This window comes from Sparus aurata, chromosome 5, assembly GCF_900880675.1.
Source record: "Sparus aurata chromosome 5, fSpaAur1.1, whole genome shotgun sequence".
Classification (NCBI taxonomy): domain Eukaryota; kingdom Metazoa; phylum Chordata; class Actinopteri; order Spariformes; family Sparidae; genus Sparus; species Sparus aurata.
In genome coordinates this window covers 4,407,896-4,428,427 of record NC_044191.1, presented here as the reverse complement: position 1 = coordinate 4,428,427, position 20,532 = coordinate 4,407,896, and the positions used below count along the sequence as shown (strand labels likewise).

At 46.0% G+C, this 20,532-nt stretch overlaps 1 long non-coding RNA gene across 1 annotated transcript; it reads right to left on the bottom strand.

The window, feature by feature from the left end:
- Positions 1-3,552: 3,552 nt before the first annotated feature.
- Positions 3,553-4,183, bottom strand: LOC115582056 (uncharacterized). The gene is made up of 2 exons (XR_003984126.1): positions 3,931-4,183; positions 3,553-3,694 (listed from the first exon to the last, which is right to left on the bottom strand). It is a non-coding gene; the product is annotated as an uncharacterized LOC115582056 (long non-coding RNA).
- Between the last annotated feature and the right edge of the window lie 16,349 nt (positions 4,184-20,532).

Sequence of the window (20,532 nt, the reverse complement as noted above, 5' to 3'; positions counted from 1 at the left end):
AAGAGTACAGACATTCACGACAAAGATATGAGACCGACAACATGCACTTTTGGACGATTTGTGCTCTGTAGCGCTCGTCTAGCAGTGGTTTGCAAGTCACAGCCCCGGCTTCTCCGTGTGGATAGAAGTGTTCAAGCCACGTCAAAACGAATACACATATACATGACTTGGAGCGATGAGCAGAATGTTTTTCCTGGTTAGCGGACATGGCTCTCCAGACAGGATTCTCAAACCACACCACCAGCACATCTGGGACCCTCGCAAGTTAAAATGAACGCCAGTTAACCTGTCACAATGGTCGAGGCAATTAAGCTAACTGGAGCTGTTTTACAACGTTACAGAGAGCGAGGCTTGAGATCAGGAATCGTTTGCTTTTGTCTGGCTCTCCGATTTGACCAATCATGCTCTTGACTGAGGTCAGGACCTCCTACCTCCTCATTTATATATGGACACAGAAATACAGAAATAAATATATGTAGGTGAACAGAAATACAGAAATAAATAAATGTAGGTGAACAGAAATACATAAATAAATAAATGTAGGTGAACAGAAATGTATAAATAAATAAAAAGCATTTATTCTTTTATTTATACTTTTATTTATTTATTTATACATTTATTTCAGCATTTATTTATTTATTCATTTATTTATGCATGTATTTATTTATTTCAGCATTTATTTATGTATTTATTTATGCATTTATTTATTTATTTATTAATTAATACTTATGTCAGGTTTGGTCCTCCATAGCCAATTGTCTACACCAACGACGTCTTTCTGACAAGGAAGTCATGGCCGCCAGCAAGCCAGGGAGCAGTGGTGGAGTTGTTGTTAACTACAGCATTAAAATGATTGGTGTCATGTTATTAGCCTACTCTGTTTGATATTTCGATTAAACATAAAGCTTGCTAACTTAGTTCACGTTGACTAATTTGTGTGATGGTGTTAGATATCTAACGCCGTCATATTGTCAGGCAGGCTAGCTGATAACGTTAGCCGATGGCCCTGCACACTGAATTAATTGTTTATTTCACCTAAGTACAGAGGCTTGCTATGTGCTAGTGCTATGTTATGTTATAATAAGTAACGTCATTAGTGGTCAAACAACAGTCCACAGGCCAACTGTTGCCCGCAGCGCTGCCTGTTTAGCAGCAACAGGTCATGCAGAGCCTGAGTCTATCATCTCACACAGCCCAGTGGATTACTGCGGTCAAGCCAGCCGTGGTTTGCGTTTGCTTGGTCAAATCAGCTGCACGTTTTCTAGTGCGCAAATCTACTAACATTTACGGTAATCGTAATGAAACCGCTCTCAAGAGCTGCTGGTAGTGACAGTGGGGCAGACTGCAGTCACACAGTCAGACCCATGAAAATTACGATACTTTTACAGTAATTATTCCCGGTAATAAACTGAAGGTATCACCAAGGTATGCGTCCGGATTTCAAATTAAAGGACGACAGAAAAAACTTCAGGATATTTCATCCAACTTTGATTCGGAATGAAAAGCTTATTTTCCATAAGTAGTCTATGATTCATATACTGCTGAACTTAGTACTTCCTAGACTACTTGCATGCATAATATGAAGTACTTTTACTGTGTACTGTTGGAGTAATCCTTACATTTTTAAATATGTGTAACGGGTGCACAGAGACGGGACCCAAAACGCAGGACGCAGAGCTCAGAGAAGGTTTCTTTAATCAAAGGAGTTCGGTACACGGGTGATCAGTCCAGACAGGCAAACAATTTCCAAAAGGGTCAGGCAAAGGCAGAGTCGGAGAAACCAGGCTAAAGTCCAAAAAAACAGGAAGATAGAAACACTAGAAGCTCAGGGAACAAAAGGCTGGAACGCTAGACAAACTAAGACGAACTGGCACAGGAGGTGGGGGAGACAGACTACTTAAGCACACAGGTGAGACAAAGAGACACAGGTGAAGCACATCAGGGCGGGGCAGGTAATCACACAGGAGGGAAGGACACAAGGACGGGAGGTGACCTGGAACAGAGACAACACGGTGAGAACCCAAAATAAAATACAGGAAGCACGGGAGAGAAACTGACAAAGTAAAAGGGGAACACTTAGCTGGGCGACGTGACAGTAGCCCCCCCCCCCCAACGGCCGACTCCTGGAGGCCAAGGCTCCCCGGGACGTTCACGGTGGAAGTCCCGAATAAGGTGAGGGTCCACGATGTGCCTGGTGGGGACCCAAGAGCGTTCTTCCGGGCCGTAGCCCTCCCAGTCGACCAGGTACTGGAACCCACGTCCTCGTCGGCGAACAGCCAAAAGCTTGCGGACAGTGAAGACAGGACCTCCATCCACAAATCGGGGGGGAGGCGGGGTTCTGGATGCAGGGACCAGAGCGCTCTCTCTTGCGGGTTTCACCTGGCTGATGTGGAACGTAGGGTGCACCCTCATGGTTCTGGGGAGTTTAAGCTTCACAGCAACAAGGTTAATCACTTTAGAGATGATAAACAGTCCAACAAACCTTGGGGCAAGCTTCCTGGTTTCCACACGGAGGGGCAAGTTTTTGGTCGAAAGCCACACTCTTTGTCCTTCCAGATAAGTGGGCCCCTTGGAGCGACCCCTGTCTGTCCTGTCTGCCGCCACCTTATACTGGTCCGAATGGTGCAGTAGGGAGTGTCTGGCAACGTCTCATATGCGGCGGCAGCGGCGGACCAGGGCAAGGGCTGATGGGACGTTGACCTCGTCTTCCAGGGCGGGGAAGAGGGGGGCTGGTAACCATAGACACAATGAAACGGTGAGAAACCAGAGGAGGAGCTAGGAAGGGAGTTGTGGGCATATTCTGCCCAGATGAGATGTTTACTCCAGGAGCCAGGGTTCTGGGTGGCAAGACAACGAAGGCTGGTTTCCAGGACTTGGTTTAAGCGCTCCGTCTGACCATTGGACTGCGGGTGATAACCTGAGGACAAGCTGGCCGTGGCTCCCAGGAGCCGACAAAAGATCTGTCAAAACTGAGACACAAATTAGGGGCCCCGGTCGGAGACAATGGCCCTCATTTATCAATCTTGCGTGAAAACGGGCGCAGATCTGAGCGCAGAATTGGTCGTACGACAGGACACACGTGTGATTTATAAAACATTCGTATCTGACCAATCTCAGCGTACGAATGAGCGGGTCTTGATAAATGTGGCGGCTGAATTCGATCGTCATTAACATGTTACGCCCTTAAATATTCCTGGTTCGGAGGCCTCGCCCACTGAGGTCAAACATGAAGAGAAGAAACACTGGCAAGAAAATAAACTTTTTCGAGATGGAGCTCGGCATCCTGACATCCGAGGTGGAGCAAAACAAAGATTTGCGTTTTGGCAGTCTGAAAAATTGAATTAAAGGAGGTCATAAAAACGCTGTATGGAAGAGAATAACGGAGGCAGTTAACAGCGTTGCCAGAGGAACGGACTCCGGCTGAGGTGACGCAGACGCAGTCGCGTCAGAGCCAGAGCAGAATGGTAACTAACAACCCCCTTTTGCTTGCATTGTAAAATCTATCAAACTCTGACTGTTCACATTTCCTACACATAATTAGGCTTACACATGTTACATGGGTATACATTTTTATTGTATTTTTAAATGCTTCACAGCCAGGCACCAGCATCATGTCCGCCAGGTCTCCTCCCCAGAGCGCGTGCCCTCTGGCCCCGGTGCTGCTCCCAGACCAAACATCATCACAGCAGAGGTCCTGGACAGACAAATAGAAATATGCAGTTTATTGGCCTCAGTTGTCGGCGCACATGAGGCAACAAATAACACATTAAAAGAAATTAATGAAACTCTAAAAAAGCCTTAATAAAGTCTAAAAATGACTAAATGCTGTCCATTTTCTGTGTTTATTATGCCTTTAGCCAATTCCACCAATAATTCACATTACTGATTAAATACTGCAGAGCATTTGCAAGAGTTTAAGGTATACTTTACGTTTTAAAGGTGATGAATGAGGTCCTGTCTCCTCCGTATAGCCCCCAGTGGAGGCTGTGCTGGCCACGGTTCCATGGGCATTGGCTCATCTGGCTGCGCCGGCACATCGAAGGCACTCACTCCATTCACTAATACAATGTTGTGCAAAACTTGACAGGCCAAAATGATATCGCACACTTTCTCCGGGGTATACAGCAACGCTCCCCCTGCTGGTCCGAGACAGAGCCACCTGCCCTTCAGCAACCCGAAGCAGCTCCACTGTGACCCGTGTGCGTGTGTGCGCACTGTGTCTGCGTTCCTGCTCTGTAGCAGGGTTATTAGGTATTCCATTAATTAGTTGTCACGTAGCCTATCATATTTTATATTACAAAAAAGTGGTAGCCTTTCAGTAAGAATGTGGGCTTTTAAAAAAAATGGTTTTATTCGTTTTAAGAACCCGTTTTGATCTGATCTAAATATGTGACTGCTTATGCTTAATGACAGCTGAGGTTTGTTATTTTCAGACTCAGCCAGATTTTGCTGTGCTGCACCGCAAATCCACAGACTCAAATTTGTGTTACAGGTCTCAGACTGAGAACCCATGAGCAGATAAGATTCCTGTAAAACAGGAGAAAGAATGAGACAGGCGACGATGCTTCTGTGTAATACCGCTTCGCTCCGCAGGATCTTTATTTGCCAATCAGCAGAATATTTCATCTTTTCTCTTTTCAGTCTCTTGTATTTCATATTAAACTATTACTTTATCAAGACAAAATCCACAATCTCAAAAGGAAATCAAATACTTAGGCCATTAAAATGATACTGCATTAATTAATTCTCATTCAGCCCTTTAACTGAACTAGTGTTTCCAGTCCGTTCACAATCACCTAACAGAAAACATTACTCTGAAATGTAGCATTTCTTGGTTTTCATATGTTCCCTTATTTAACCTCACTCTTTGTGCAAAATAAAGAAAACACCATAGCACATTGCTACTAACGACAGTTCTGTAAAATGCGTGAGCTGACGGCTTTCAAGATTCAACTTTTCAAAGTGCTTATAACTTTCAAGAATATATACAACTGTAAAAGCAATAATACATTCATCTAGAACAAGCTGTTATATTAACACAAATAGTATTTTAAACCAAAAAGGAAACATGCTGGAGCCACAAACTGAGACATGCTCTGATCTTACTTTGTTTTCAACGAACAGTTTACAGCGGGCGCCATTTTAGGTCAGCCGCGACACAAAGGAAAACAGTATTTTCTCTTTTCGTTCACAAACCATACAAACGTACTAATTTCCTCCTACAAAATTTGATCATCAGTAAGTTAACATGTTAAACAACAAGTGGGTATCATTATACAAGTTTAACAACATCACAAACCTGTAAAACAGGAGAAAGAATGAGACAGGCGACGATGCTTCTGTGTAATACCGCTTCGCTCCGCAGAATGAGGAAGTAACGAGAGTCTGCGCGCCAAGAGAGTCCATGGGGGAGAAGCAAAGTGCCACACTGCCTCCTGCTGGCAGCACTGAGATGCTGTATTATAAAGAAACCCTGTGCTCTTACCAGGAAACAATAATTCACCCATTATGGCTTATATTACCACATTTCTCTCATAGAAGAAGTACTCCAAACATAAAAACATAACCAAATTACATTAAATGTGACCATACATTTAGTGTGTGTCACACTCTCCCTGACAAAACAAAAATGGCTCCAGACATTTCAAAACCCTAAACCTTAAACCTTTTACATGAACACCTCCAAGTTCCTGGTAAGCGTGTGTGTGTGTGTGTGTGTGTGTGTGTGTGTGTGTGTGTGTGCGAGCGTGCGTGCCTATCAGTACACAAATTGTGGTGCAGTGTATGGCATGGTTGAAGTGTAAGGTAAGATTTGGTATAGTGTGGGGTGTGGTAGCGTCTTGACAGGTGTGTGGTAAGTCATAGTGCGTGCCTGCATTTCCCAGATCGGCATTAAGGGTGGTCCATAGGCCCCCACTGTGTTGCAAACTGCTTGGGGTTGGAAAGAGGGTTGACCTAATGATTCATACGTGAACATCTGGGTGGGCTTTCTTTCACGAGTGGACCTCCGAATTTGTGGTTGACTAGCCTGATCCTCATAGGGCTGCTCACTGATTGTCTGGGAAGCAACTGGCCTATCCTCTTGCATCATCATGTCTTCCTGTTCACATTCTGCAGGTATTGGATCAACAGGTAATTGCTCCTCTTCAGTCCATTCATCCTCATCCTGTGTTCTGTGTCTAGTTCCTCTGCTCTCTGCAACGGGCATGTTCCCTCTCTTTTCACTGACATGTACACTCCTTCTGGTTTCTCTTTCAGGTATGAGTGGTCGGGTTTGTTCAGGTCTCTCAGTGGTTGTTACATGATTAGAGTTTCTTTGAGGCTCATGCACAGGCTGTACTTGTGTGCTCTCAAGTCCTCTTCTCACTGGTATCCTCAGCCAGTAGTGTGCTTCTTCCCCATCAGAAGAGTCACTGCCTGGGTTCCATTCACTCTGTTCCTTTGTAGTCGACTGACTGTTCCTTGCTCTCTGTTGACGTTGTGGTTCAATTGATGGAGCGGGTAGGTGTCTTGTTGAGTCTCTCTTTTTTCCAGTGAGTGATTTCTGTGACTGCAGGGGTAAATCTACAGGTAAGTCATTGACCAAGTGAAGCAGGTTGCGGTGTAGTGTTCGGACCCTATTTCCTCCTGTCTCCGGGGCCACTTTGTAAACAGGCCCATCAGCGATCCTCTCCTTCACAACGTGAACCATGTCTTCCCAGTATGATCTTAGCTTACCGGGGCCTCCTCTCTCACTGAGGTTACGCACCAAGACACGATCACCTGGGTCAAGGACAACACTCTTCATGTGGCGGTCATAATATCTCTTCCCCCGAGAACTTGACTGTTGACTATTCTCAGAGGCGAGTCTGTAAGCTTCCTTCATCCTGGAGGCCCACTTCTCTGCATAGCCTCTTGGAGAAGTGGCTTCTTCATCAGTAGTCAAGCCGAATAGCATATCCACAGGCAGACGTGGGTATCGGCCGTACATGAGATAGAAGGGCGAAAACCCAGTCACCTCATGCCTGGTACAGTTATAGGCGTGGATGACCTGTGGTAGGTGTTCTCGCCATCTTTCCTTTTCTTTTTCCTCCAGGGTTCTGAGCATTTGAAGCAAGGTTCGATTAAACCTCTCTGCTGGATTTCCCTGAGGGTGGTAGGGGCTGGTCCTTGAGTGACCCACTCCACTCAGTCGCTGCAGGGTTTTGAAAAGTTCGTTCTCAAATTCTCTCCCTTGGTCATGATGTAGCTTCCATGGGTAGCCGTATCGTGGGATGAAATCATCAAAAAGTTTCTCTGCGGCTGTCTTTCCAGACTTGTTTCTGGTAGCATAGGCTTGTGCAAACCTGGTGAAATGGTCTACAACTACCAGAATGTACTCAAAGCCACCCTTGCTAGATTCTAAGTGAAGGTAGTCAATAGACACAAGTTCGAGGGGTGAGCTGGTGGTAATGCTCCCCATGGGCGCTCTGATGTGTGAGACAGGTTTTTTCTGCTTGATGCAGGGGCATCTTCTTGTCACATACGCCTCAACATCATGTTTCATGTATGGCCAATAAAATCTGTCTCTAGCTAGGCCCAGGACTCTTTCCGTCCCCATGTGACCCATATCATCATGGAGGTATTTCAGGACCATAGGTCGGTACTGGTCAGGCAAAACTAGTTGACTCCTCTGACTGGTTTTCCTGTATAACAGCCCATCCTTAAAGTGAAGTTTCCCCCACTCATGCAGAAGTTTCCTCGTCGGACCATTAACTCCTCTTCTCATTTCACTAGTCAGGGTGTTACTAGTCTCTTTCAGTCTGATGATTTGACTGATGGCAGGATCATCTCGCTGAGATTTCATGAGCTCGTCACAGCTTATAGTTGGGAGCAGCTCTGGTGACTGTAAGGTCGAACTATCTTGTGACATGTTCAGGACAGCGACATAAGCAACATCTCGTTGCTTAGCAGCTCTGCTGCCTTCCCATGTTGCCAGAATGGTGTCTCTGGGCAGCACCTCCGTGCATGAGTCAACGTAGCTGTCAATGTCTAATGGCGACCTGGACAGTGTGTCAGCGTCCACATTTACTTTTCCTGGTCGATACTTCACCTCAAACCGAAAGTCAGCAAGCTCACCAACCCATCGGTGGCCGACCGCATTGAGCTTGGCGGTGCTCATCACATAGGTTAACGGGTTGTTATCCGTATACACAATGAAGTGGGGCGCATAGAACAGGTAGTCTCGAAATTTCTCACTTATGGCCCACTTTAATGCCAAAAATTCGAGTTTCCCTGAGTGAAGGTTGTAATTTCGCTCTGCAGGCGTCAGTGTTCTGGACCCATAGGCAATTACCCTTAGCTTCCCTCCCTGGCGTTGGTATAGCACAGCGCCAAGCCCTTGCTGTGATGCATCCGTGTGTAGCACAAAAGGGAGGTCGAAGTCAGGATAACCAAGCACTGGCGGATTGGACAGTATGTGTATGAGATGGTCTAGGGCTCTTTGGTGCTCTTCAGTCCACTGTATCGGGGTCTTGGATGGCAGCTGTACACCTTTTCCCTGCTTTTGCCTGGGCTGAGACACCACGGTGGCAGTGTTTTTTGTTTGCAAGAGTTCATACATTGGCTTTGAAATTTTTGAGAAGTCTTGTACGTACACTCGATAATAGCTGAGGAACCCAACTAGCTTCCGGACTTCTCCAACAGTTCTAGGGGTTTTACCTCTCAAAGCCTGGATGGCTTCCAGGTCCTTGGGATCAATTTGAACTCCATCAGCAGAGACGAGCCTTCCAACGTAACGGACCTCTTTCTTGAAGAGCTCGCACTTAGTTGGCCTGAGCTTTACACCGTGTTGCTGGAGTGCCCTCAGGACACGTCTCAATATCTCAACATGATCTTCAAATGTCTTAGCATAGCAGAGGACATCATCCAAGTATGGGATGCAGCATTCGTCCCGCAAGGAGTTGAGCATCCCTTCCATGCTCCTCTGAAATGCAGCTGGGGCATTCGAAAGTCCAAAGGGGATGCGCACCCACTCATACAAGCCCCATGGAGTGATGAATGCTGTCATGTGTCGTGATCCTTCCGCAATGAAGCCTTGATGATACGCTTTTCCCTGATCCAAAATTGAGAACCAGCTGTATCCCCCGAGTGTATCAATCATATCTTGAATACGTGGCAGGGGGTGTCTGTCTGGGACTGTCTTTTGGTTCAGAAGCCTATAATCAATGCACAGCCTCAAGCTCCCGTCCTTCTTGCGAACACAAACAACCGGAGCAGAGTATGGGGACTTTGATCTTACTATCCACTTCCTTGCCAATAAGTCCTGGATATACTCCTGGACCTCTTTGTAGAGGGGCTTGGGGACTGCTGCGTAGGATCGCTGCACTGGAATGTCATCCTTCAGAGTTATGCTCATGTGGAGGCTTGGAACACACCCTATGTCGTTATCATCCCGAGCGAATGCATTTGACTCCTCATAGAGCATTTTCTTTACTATTACTTGTTGTTCGTCGTTCAAATGGCTTATGTCAATGGGGGGATGCCACAGCTGGGACAGTTGCCCTGTTTGATCTTTGTCATCCTCTCCAGCAGGCACAGGTGAGTTGACAGTGTTGACCTCAATGCTGTCCGTCTGGTCTGTTTCCACTATCTTGTCGATTGTTTGGATACTGCCTAACACTGTAAAGTTGTCCAGTGTAATGTCGTGTTGGGTGTGGTTGCACACTGGGATTTCAACATAAGGCCGCTTGGTGTGGTGGACCTCAACCAGACCATCACCCAGATCTAGTGGCTCCAGTCTTAGGTCTGGATGGTTGACCTCGAACAGCGCCACAGTTGGGGTGAAATCAGCTGGCACCTTACATTTAATGCGGACAACCTGACCAGGGTGTACAACGACGTCGTGTCGACCAACTCTCACTCGTGCATGGCCATGAATCGGCTCCTGGGTCTGTAGAAAGTTCACAATTGCTTCAGCTTTGTCATTTTCAATCTGCATGGCCTCTCTCAGCAGTTTAGCAATAATAGCGACAACTTCAATCCCACCCTCCTGTCCTAAGATGAGCTCTTGGATCACGTTGAAGCCTAATATCGGTCTCACAAGGCTCACACAACTGACTAGGAAGGGTACTCTGATGGCGAGGTTTGGATCATCGTTACCAGGTAAGTTAAAGGTGAGCTCTACCCATCCATCATATGGTATCGGCTCTCCATTAGCTGCCATGAGATCCTGTTCTCTGTCCCCCAGAAGCTCACTGAGAGGGCGCAATTCCTGTTGAGTTAAGTATTTTTGTTTCCATGGGCGGTCTATGATGCTAACCTGGGCACCAGAATCTAGAAGAGCAGTCACAGCATACCCACCCAGATTACATTTCAATAAACATTTCTCCCCAATTAGCTTAGCTACTCGCTGTGACCGTGACTTGACATCAGATGGTGAATGAGGAGGGACGGCCAGGTTGTGGTTAACCTGTGCTGGTACTGACTTGCTTGTGTTTGGTTGGGACTGAATGCTACAGTCGGTCACGGGTTGTCCCTCTGCCATGACCGGTAGGCGTTTCCCTGCGGCTTAGGTCTTTTTAAGCATCCCACAGCACGATGCCCCTCTTCTCCACAAGCAAAACAGTGATTACAGTTAGTACGGCCACTGGTAATGCAGTTAGGGCAGCCATATGGTCTCTCTTTTCTTAACTGCCTGCTCTGTTTATTGGAACATTGGCAGGTACACTGGGGTTGAGGCTCAGATGTTGGTGGCTTCGCTGCTGCTGTAACATTTGATTGTAGGGAGCTTACTGCCTGAGTCAGGGCCTGTACTTGAGCGCTCAGCTGATGGATTAGCTCATCTTTAGCATTAGTGTCAGCGTTACACTTTCCTTTGTTCACCTCACTCGTATTAACTTCACTACTCTGAGCATGAGCTAATTTTGGGCGAGTGCTGCGCCCCAAGCGTCGTTTCCTCTCACTCTCCTCGCTTGTTGTTTTGGTAACCTGTCTCAGAAGTGCTTCATCGGTAACTGTAGGGTCTGAGAGGAGGGTCCTCAACTCTCTCCTGATATCATCATGCTTCTCACTCAAGCCCTGATAGACTGTTCGAAGAAAGACATTCTGTGCCGTTCGTGCCTCATACTTAATGTCCGAATCCGTCTGCCTGGATGTGAATATCACTTTTTGTTTGAGCCCCATCACTCTGTAAAGAAACTGTTGTGGCGTTTCGTGCTCATGCTGTTTGGCATTCATCAGTTCCTGAAACAGTTCAGTGCTACTTTTCTCTCCCAAGTGTGATTGTAGGAAGCTCTTTAGCTCTACTATTGTCATTTCATCCTTGCTGGCGAGCATATCTTTGAAGTTGCCGGGCTTTATGATACGAAACACTGCTCTTGTGATTTCGTCCTCCGTGTGCTTTTCTTTCAGTCCTTGATCGATCTGTTTGCTAATATTGCTGTAGCTTATCTCAGATGTGTTATCCCCAATTTGTCCACCATGGATTTTGTATTCTTTCCTCTGGAGGAGGGGAAGGTCTTTGAGAGCAATCATGCTTTCAGTGGTGTTGGTAGAGTGCTGGTCAGCGTTTGAACAAGGTAACTGCATGACATGTGAACTGTAGGACTGGTTACAGTCATTGTCAGTGGGTTGAGTGTTGGCTATGTGTGGCGTACGTGAGGCATTATCAAGTTTCAGCTTTTGACACAGCTCATCATAACTAGAGAGTAGTTTATTTAGCTGTGATTCAAGGGCAACATGTTGAGAAGCTGAATCTGTTGTTGTAGTTTCAGTGTGTGTTCCTGTAACATGTGTGCTAATGTGAACAACATCAGACGGTAAGGAGGGCGAAACATTAGCATCAGACACTGTACCATCTTCCTCACCCTCTGCAGGAAATTCAGCCTGCTTACGGCTGTGAATAATCTCACCAATCATATCTTTTAGGAAAAGTAACTGCGATATGCCCTCATCCTCCAACTCCAGCAAGACTGCACTTTCAATGTATGAGCACACATAGTCAATACAGCCCTCTTCGTCATGTTTATTTAACTTAGCTGGGTCTTGGTCCGAAGTCTGTGGGACGGCGGATGTAATCTGTAACAACTCCTCGGCAGAAAGGCGGAACAGTCCCTTCTTTACTGTCCAAATCAGCTTCTTCCTCTCGTTGTCTGCCATTGTGCACACTCATCAGATGCCCTCGGCCCTCGAAGTCCCTCGCTCTGGCAGCAGTCAGACGCCCTGGATTCTTGCAGCCCCTTGCTCTGATGACGTGTCACACTCTGGTCCACAGGTTCAGAGATCACTGGATCAACGATGTCCTCCCACCATGGGTGTCGCCGATCCCGGACGAGCCCCCACAAATCTGTTACAGGTCTCAGACTGAGAACCCATGAGCAGATAAGATTCCTGTAAAACAGGAGAAAGAATGAGACAGGCGACGATGCTTCTGTGTAATACCGCTTCGCTCCGCAGGATCTTTATTTGCCAATCAGCAGAATATTTCATCTTTTCTCTTTTCAGTCTCTTGTATTTCATATTAAACTATTACTTTATCAAGACAAAATCCACAATCTCAAAAGGAAATCAAATACTTAGGCCATTAAAATGATACTGCATTAATGAATTCTCATTCAGCCCTTTAACTGAACTAGTGTTTCCAGTCCGTTCACAATCACCTAACAGAAAACATTACTCTGAAATGTAGCATTTCTTGGTTTTCATATGTTCCCTTATTTAACCTCACTCTTTGTGCAAAATAAAGAAAACACCATAGCACATTGCTACTAACGACAGTTCTGTAAAATGCGTGAGCTGACGGCTTTCAAGATTCAACTTTTCAAAGTGCTTATAACTTTCAAGAATATATACAACTGTAAAAGCAATAATACATTCATCTAGAACAAGCTGTTATATTAACACAAATAGTATTTTAAACCAAAAAGGAAACATGCTGGAGCCACAAACTGAGACATGCTCTGATCTTACTTTGTTTTCAACGAACAGTTTACAGCGGGCGCCATTTTAGGTCAGCCGCGACACAAAGGAAAACAGTATTTTCTCTTTTCGTTCACAAACCATACAAACGTACTAATTTCCTCCTACAAAATTTGATCATCAGTAAGTTAACATGTTAAACAACAAGTGGGTATCATTATACAAGTTTAACAACATCACAAACCTGTAAAACAGGAGAAAGAATGAGACAGGCGACGATGCTTCTGTGTAATACCGCTTCGCTCCGCAGAATGAGGAAGTAACGAGAGTCTGCGCGCCAAGAGAGTCCATGGGGGAGAAGCAAAGTGCCACACTGCCTCCTGCTGGCAGCACTGAGATGCTGTATTATAAAGAAACCCTGTGCTCTTACCAGGAAACAATAATTCACCCATTATGGCTTATATTACCACATTTCTCTCATAGAAGAAGTACTCCAAACATAAAAACATAACCAAATTACATTAAATGTGACCATACATTTAGTGTGTGTCACATTTGCGTACACGATCTCAGACCTGACGTGAGATTTGATCGTAGCTCCCGCTCACGTTCAGATTGATAAATGCCGAAGTTTGCGTGGAAATGGTCATACGCACGTTTTTTGGTCGTACGTTCGTTTGATAAATGAGGGCCAATGTCCCTTGGCAGGCCATGGAGCCGAAACACATGTTGTAGCATTACCTCAGCTGTCTCCTTGGCTGAGGGCAATTTCTGTAGGGGAATAAAGTGAGCCATCTTGGAAAAACGATCAACAACGGTGAGAATGGCTGTGTTACCTTCTGAAGGAGGAAGTCCAGTAACAAAGTCCACCGAAATGTCCGACCAGGGCCGCTGTGGCACAGGGAGGGGGCGGAGCAGGCCAGCGACGGGGTGGCGAGAGGTCTTACATTGTGCACACACTGGGCAGGCAGTTACATAGTCTGTGATGTCCCTTTCCATGGCAGGCCACCAAAATCTCTGCCTGGTCACAAAGAGGGTCCGTTTAACTCCTGGATGGCACGAGAGTCGTGAAGCGTGAGCCCAGTGAATGACCTGTGAGTGGAGATGGTTAGGGACAAATAACCGATCCGGCGGGCAGCCAGCCGGCGGTGGATTATTAACATTAGCTCGTAGAACCTGGGCTTCAACTTCCCAGGAAACAGCCCCCACTACGCAGGACAGTGGGAGAATGGTGCTGTCAAGCTGACCGTTACTCTCGGCCGAAAACAGACGAGACAGTGCATCAGGCTTTGTGTTCTTGGAACCTGGACGGTAGGACAGAGTGAAATTGAATCGGGTAAAAAAGAGGGCCCACCTTGCTTGACGGGCGTTGAGTCTCTTGGCCTTCTTCAGGTATTCCAGATTCTTGTGATCTGTCCACACAAGGAAAGGGGTCTGTGCTCCCTCCAGCCAGTGCCGCCACTCCTCCAGTGCCACCTTCACTGCCAGTAGTTCTCTGTTGCCCACATCATAGTTCTCAGCAGGGGAAAGCCTTTTAGAGAGAAAAGCACAGGGGTGCAAACGACCGTCTGCTGCAGACCTTTGGGACAGGACTGCTCCTATGCCCACATCCGAGGCATCCACCTCCACAATAAACTGGCGTTCATGATCAGGCAGGGTGAGTATGGGAGCAGACGAGAAACTCCTCTTAAGGGTAATGTAAGCAGCGTCGGCACGGGTGTTCCACTGGAAAAGAGTCTTGGGAGAGGTTAAAGCATGTAAAGGTGCAGCAATAGAGCTAAAATTTCTGATAAACTTCCTATAGAAATTAGCAAAGCCCAAAAATCGCTGCACCTCCTTCCTAGAGGTGGGAACCGGCCAGTCAACCACTGCCCTCACCTTCTCACGATCCATTGCCACCTTGCCTTGGGAGACCCTAAAGCCGAGGAAGGAGACTGAGTGAACGTGAAATTCACACTTCTCGGCCTTGACATAGAGCTGGTGCTGGAGGAGACGCTGCAGAACCTGGGTGACATGCTGGATATGAGCCTGCTCATCGGGAGAGAAAATCAGGATATCATCCAGATAAACAAAAACAAAGTCATTCAGAAAGTCTCTAAGGACGTCATTCACCAGAGCCTGGAACACTCCAGGAGCGTTAGTTAGGCCAAAAGGCATCACAAGATATTCGTAATGCCCGCTGGGGGTGTTAAAGGCAGTCTTCCACTCATCCCCCTCCCTGATTCTGACCAAATGATAGGCGTTGCGGAGATCTAGTTTGGTAAACCACTTGGCTCCCTGTAGGGACTCGAACGCAGATGCGATCAGAGGGAGGGGGTACCTGTTCTTGATGGTGATGTCGTTCATACCTCTGTAATCAATGCAGGGCCGTAAAGACTTAACCTTTTTGTCCACGAAGAAGAACCCTGCGCCGGCAGGGGAGGAGGAGGGACGGATAATTCCAGCAGCGAGGGAGTCATAAATGTACTTTTTCATGGCTAGGGTCTCAGGTCTGGACAGGGAGTATAACCTCCCCTTAGGTGGAGAGGTTCCTGGAAGAAGCTCAATGGCGCAGTCATAAGGGCGATGTGGAGGGAGAGAGAGAGCTCGGGCCTTATTAAACACCTCCTTTAGCTGGTGGTAACAGGAGGGGCCCTTAGAGAGATCAGGGTACTTGGTGTCCTCTGCGGGAGACAGAGCCTTGGGGGCGGGGAAACACTTTCCCTTGCACTCCTTTCCCCAAGATATCACCTGGTTAGTGTTCCAGTCAATGTGTGGGTTGTGTGAGGATAGCCAGGGGTGACCCAAAATTAGGGAGTGCTGAGGAGCCTTGAAAACATGGAAACTAATCCTCTCCGTGTGGGAGTCCGGAAAGGAGAGGAGGAGTGACTGTGCGAAGGCCTCAATGGGTGTCTGGAGCCGATATGTCTTTAGGCCGAGGGAACTAACAAGAACAAAGTCCATAGAGTTAGCATCAGAGCCAGAGTCAATAAACACAGGGGTTACAATAGTTTGTGAAGGAGAGGTCAGGGTGACTGAGACTGGTAGCTTAGCAGGATTGGAAATAGACAAAGTACTGCTAGTGAGCACCTTTACCTTGCTGGGCGGTGCGGAGCCTCTCCGAGGGCAGGTGGTGATATAATGTCCGCTCAGTCCACAGTAAAGGCACCTCCCCTCCACCATGCGGCGCTGTCGTTCCTCAAGAGAGACGGGTGCGCCCCAGCTGCATGGGCTCCTCCGTCGGAGTTGTGCCAGACCTGGGAGGAGATGATTGGCGCCACGAAGAAGACGGGGACCGTCCACCGGAGTACTGGCGTCCCTGCTGGCGGGGCGGAGAACATGCTGACCTGCTGCGACCCAGCTCTCTTTCAAACAAACGCTTGTCTATCTTGATGGCCAAGGCGATGAGGGCATCAAGGCCGTCAGGCAAATCGAGAGGGGTGAGTTGATCCTTGAGGGGCTCAGATAGGCCTTCGATGAAAGTGCCAAACAGAGCCTCCGAATTCTAGCCGCTCTCCGCCGCGAGGATCCGGAACTCGATGGTGTAATCGGAGACCCGGCGTCCTCCCTGCCGCAGCCGCACCAGAGCCCGTGCTGCCTCCCGGCCAGGAGTAGTCAACTGGAAAATCTGGGTGAAAGACTTGGTGAACCGGGCCACAGAGTTACAGATGGCCGTCTTCCGGCTCCATTCGGCCGTGGCCCAGGCCTCGGCCCGACCCGTCAGGTGAGAAATAATATACGCCACTTTGGCTCACTCAGAGGGAAAAGCAGATGCCTGGAGCTCTAAGTGGAGTTCACATTGTGTGAGGAAAGCGGTGCAATCACTTGAGTCTCCGGAAAAAATGGCAGGCTTGGAGAGGTGAAGAGGAACGGGATGAGGTAGAGGAGCGGTGGGTCCCGGAGAAGACGCCTTGGCGCTGCTGGAAGGAGGTGCCGGTGACGACGGCGTCTTCTGTGCCTGCTCCACAAACATAGCGAATTGTGCTCCCATTGAGCTCATCCATTTCTCCTGCCTGTCAGCGAGCCCCTGCATCTCCCGGGTCAAAGCGGCGATGTGGTCGTCTTGGCTCTGGATCCTCTGTGCATGCGCCTGCAGCACAGAGCCAGTGTCCGCTGGGTCCATCTTGGCCAGTTCGTTCCGTAATGGGTGCACAGAGATGGGACCCAAAACGCAGGACACAGAGCACAGAGAAGGTTTCTTTAATCAAAGGAGTTCGGTACACGGGTGATCAGTCCAGACAGGCAAACAATTTCCAAAAGGGTCAGGCAAAGGCAGAGTTGGAGAAACCAGGCTAAAGTCCAAAAAACCAGGAAGATAGAAACACTAGAAGCTCAGGGAACAAAAGGCTGGAACGCTAGACAAACTAAGACGAACTGGCACAGGAGGTGGGGGAGACAGACTACTTAAGCACACAGGTGAGACAAAGAGACACAGGTGAAGCACATCAGGGCGGGGCAGGTAATCACACAGGAGGGACGGACACAAGGACAGGAGGTGATGGACCTGGAACAGAGACAACACGGTGAGAACCCAAAATAAAATACAGGAAGCACGGGAGAGAAACTGACAAAGTAAAAGGGGAACACTTAGCTGGGCGACGTGACAATATGCTTAATTAAGTTAATTTAAGTTAGTATCCTTACATATTTTAATGTAAACAAATGTACATATTCATAGTAAACACACATAATATGCTAATATTATCTGTCAATATAATGTAACCAACCTGTATAAAGCATGTAAAGCAGAGGAATTAAGACACAGTTTAACACACAGACACAGAGATATTGGGTCATTCTATAATGAGGGGTACATTTCTACCAAAAAGTCAAAATAACAGTATGATTTTTTTGATAAATAAACTAGATGTTTCCACAATATACACAATTGGCAAGCTTAACTTAACTTAATTAAGCATATTTAAAAATGTAACTTAAGCTCATTGTTTGGATACACATTTCACTGCTCTTTTACAGAAGCAAGGTATGTAGTCTATTGTATTTATAGGTGTTTTATACACTGTATAACTACACTATAGGAAAATGGTGTTTGGAAACAATTTATGCTGTGAAATTGACCAAGAGAATGTAATGTATTTACAGAAACTCTGAAATTGAACTACATAAACCTGAGAAGAGGTAAAAAGATATGCATTGTGCTTATGTGACTGTCATGATACATTATGTTAAACAAATCATACAGAGAGGCAATCTGGAAAGGAAACAAGACAAACTGTGTTCTCATTCCCCTGCTTTACCTGCTTATACCGGTCACATAATTGTTACTGTGGCCTCCCAGCCCTGGGATCTTTTTGTGCTCCATCTTCTTGATGTTACTGTCAGCTAGGATTGGCAAATCTATCTCAACTCTTCATTTCTGCTCCTAGTCGACCACAGTCAATGTCTGCTGGCAGATGGTCAGCTGAATTCTCAAGTTGTATCCATGTGTAGGATAGTATGTGGGCCTGACATGGGCAGCACCATAAATATATTAATGTAGGAGACACTTCTCACACACTACTTTGATATATGTATGATTATTAATAACTGGAAATTAATATTACACTCGTAAAATGGGGCACCACCTCCGTGTTTAGTTATTGGAATAATCCGGAGGACATTATTCCAAACACCTAACTGTACCAGTTAGCTTGGACAGTTAGAATCCATTCAAAATCAATTTATTCAGTCTCAATATTCTGAAGTAGTGAATTCTTTGCACGTATCCATCGGTTCTCCACATTAAAATTAAGTTCCAGACAAAGACAAACGACTAAATATTGACTAAATAATTTGGGTAAAATAAAAGACATGACAATTTTAGACGAACAACAGATAACAGAAAAGGCAAAGACTGTAATTAGGAAAGTAATAAAGTCGTGTGACTGTCGGTAGATGGTAAAGTTAAAGGGTCTTTTATATTAAATATTACGGGAGTAATCTTTAATACTACGAGACCCTAATCTTAATTCTCTTAAGTTCATAAGATAGAAGTTAGAATTTAGACAGAAGTCAGAACTTTGACAGAAGTCAGAACTTTAGACACCACTCATTCTCACGTGTGTGGATCCAGCTGCATGAAGACGTTCAGCCGGTTTTGTCTGGGAGTCAGGAGGCACTGAAGTTTGGTGTTCTTGAGAGTTCTGGGTTGAACTACGGCACGGCGCGTCGGTCCAGTAGCCAGAGGGAAGGCCGGTACTCTGTTGAGGAACTCTTGGTCCGAAGGCCCAGCGGAGTTTCCGCCTTGGGAGCGATGGGGGCAGAGTCGGTCTCGGCTGAGAGCACACAAAGTCTTTCGTTGGAGACTCCTTGCAAGGCTTGCAACGTTCTTCATCAGATGATCACAGTCTTGAAAAAGACTTTTCTTGGTGGTTTCAAATAGTGGTACTCAAGTTCTGATTCTGAAACTAATTCAACTTCTTCTGAATCAGGCGGTGATACTTTAACAGTATAAAATTAAAAAAATAATAATTTGTTCTATTAAAAACTTGAATAAAAGTAAATACTTCAGGGATTCAATTTGCTTGTCTTAGAGCTTGTTGCAAAAATAAAAGTAAAGAATAGTAAATGAAAATGAAAAACAGAGAAGAGATGAGAGAAGAAGGAGAAGACGAGGCCAGGGAGAGAAGAGAGGGGAGAAGGGAGCATGAGAAGGGGAGAGTGTCTGTTTTTATGACCTGCTGCAGCAGACTGAACAGGGATGCCGGCTGACAGTGTCGCACCTCCTGTGATCTGCGTTTAGGCTCCCAAAAAGTTAATCTAACTATGCTATTGGATTTAATGTTTTGAAATCATGTGTTAACCTTCCCAAAACTTCACCATCTTAAAAGTCGAATTTTTGCCTTCGTGAAGAGATGCAACATAATGATCATTTGTCATTCAAAAGAATTATAACCTGATTAAGACATGAAGCACTTAAGTATAAAACATATGACAATAAAGTATACAATACACAGTAGAACCATGGACTTATACATATTCCTTGTAGTTCTATCTTTAACAAAACATATCAGACATTTAACTGGTAAATAATACAAGTATTACACAAGGAATGATGATCTTCAAATCTCTCCTCCATCGACAAAGGGGAGGGGGTTTCTGTTGACCTCAAACTTATTGAGTAATAAACTTCATTTGGGCTTCACAATAACATACGAAAGATCTGTTGAATGACCTTCTTACTCTATTTCTGGATCCATCAAATTTAAGATATTGAGATGTAGTTTATTTGTTATTTAGGACTTATTTGAATTTGAGTGAGAACAGAAGACTGAAAGGGGAGATTGGTATGTCAGACCCAGGAACAACAACGGTCGTAAATAACAGTTGGACATGTGAGGAGAAGAACACACAGATTAGGTTTCCCATTAAGCCTTTCCCCACTGGAGAATGTTCCAGAGGAAGAGACACGTAGATTAGTAAAACATCTTAAATCACCACATCTATGTTAGAAACCAGTCTTTCTTCCTTTTGGTGTGACCAAAGAAAACTCCATCGGGCTTGACCTTGTTTGACCTAAGGAAAAGGGGTTTATCTTCTTTGGAGGAAGAGGAACAGGCCAGATGTGCTTAGTTGTTGTAAATTACTAGAAGAAGCTCTCTGGTGATCTGTTTATTGCAAGAAAAACAACATCTTCCCACTCTGCGGGGAGGAGAGGATTTGCCAGGCCAGGATATG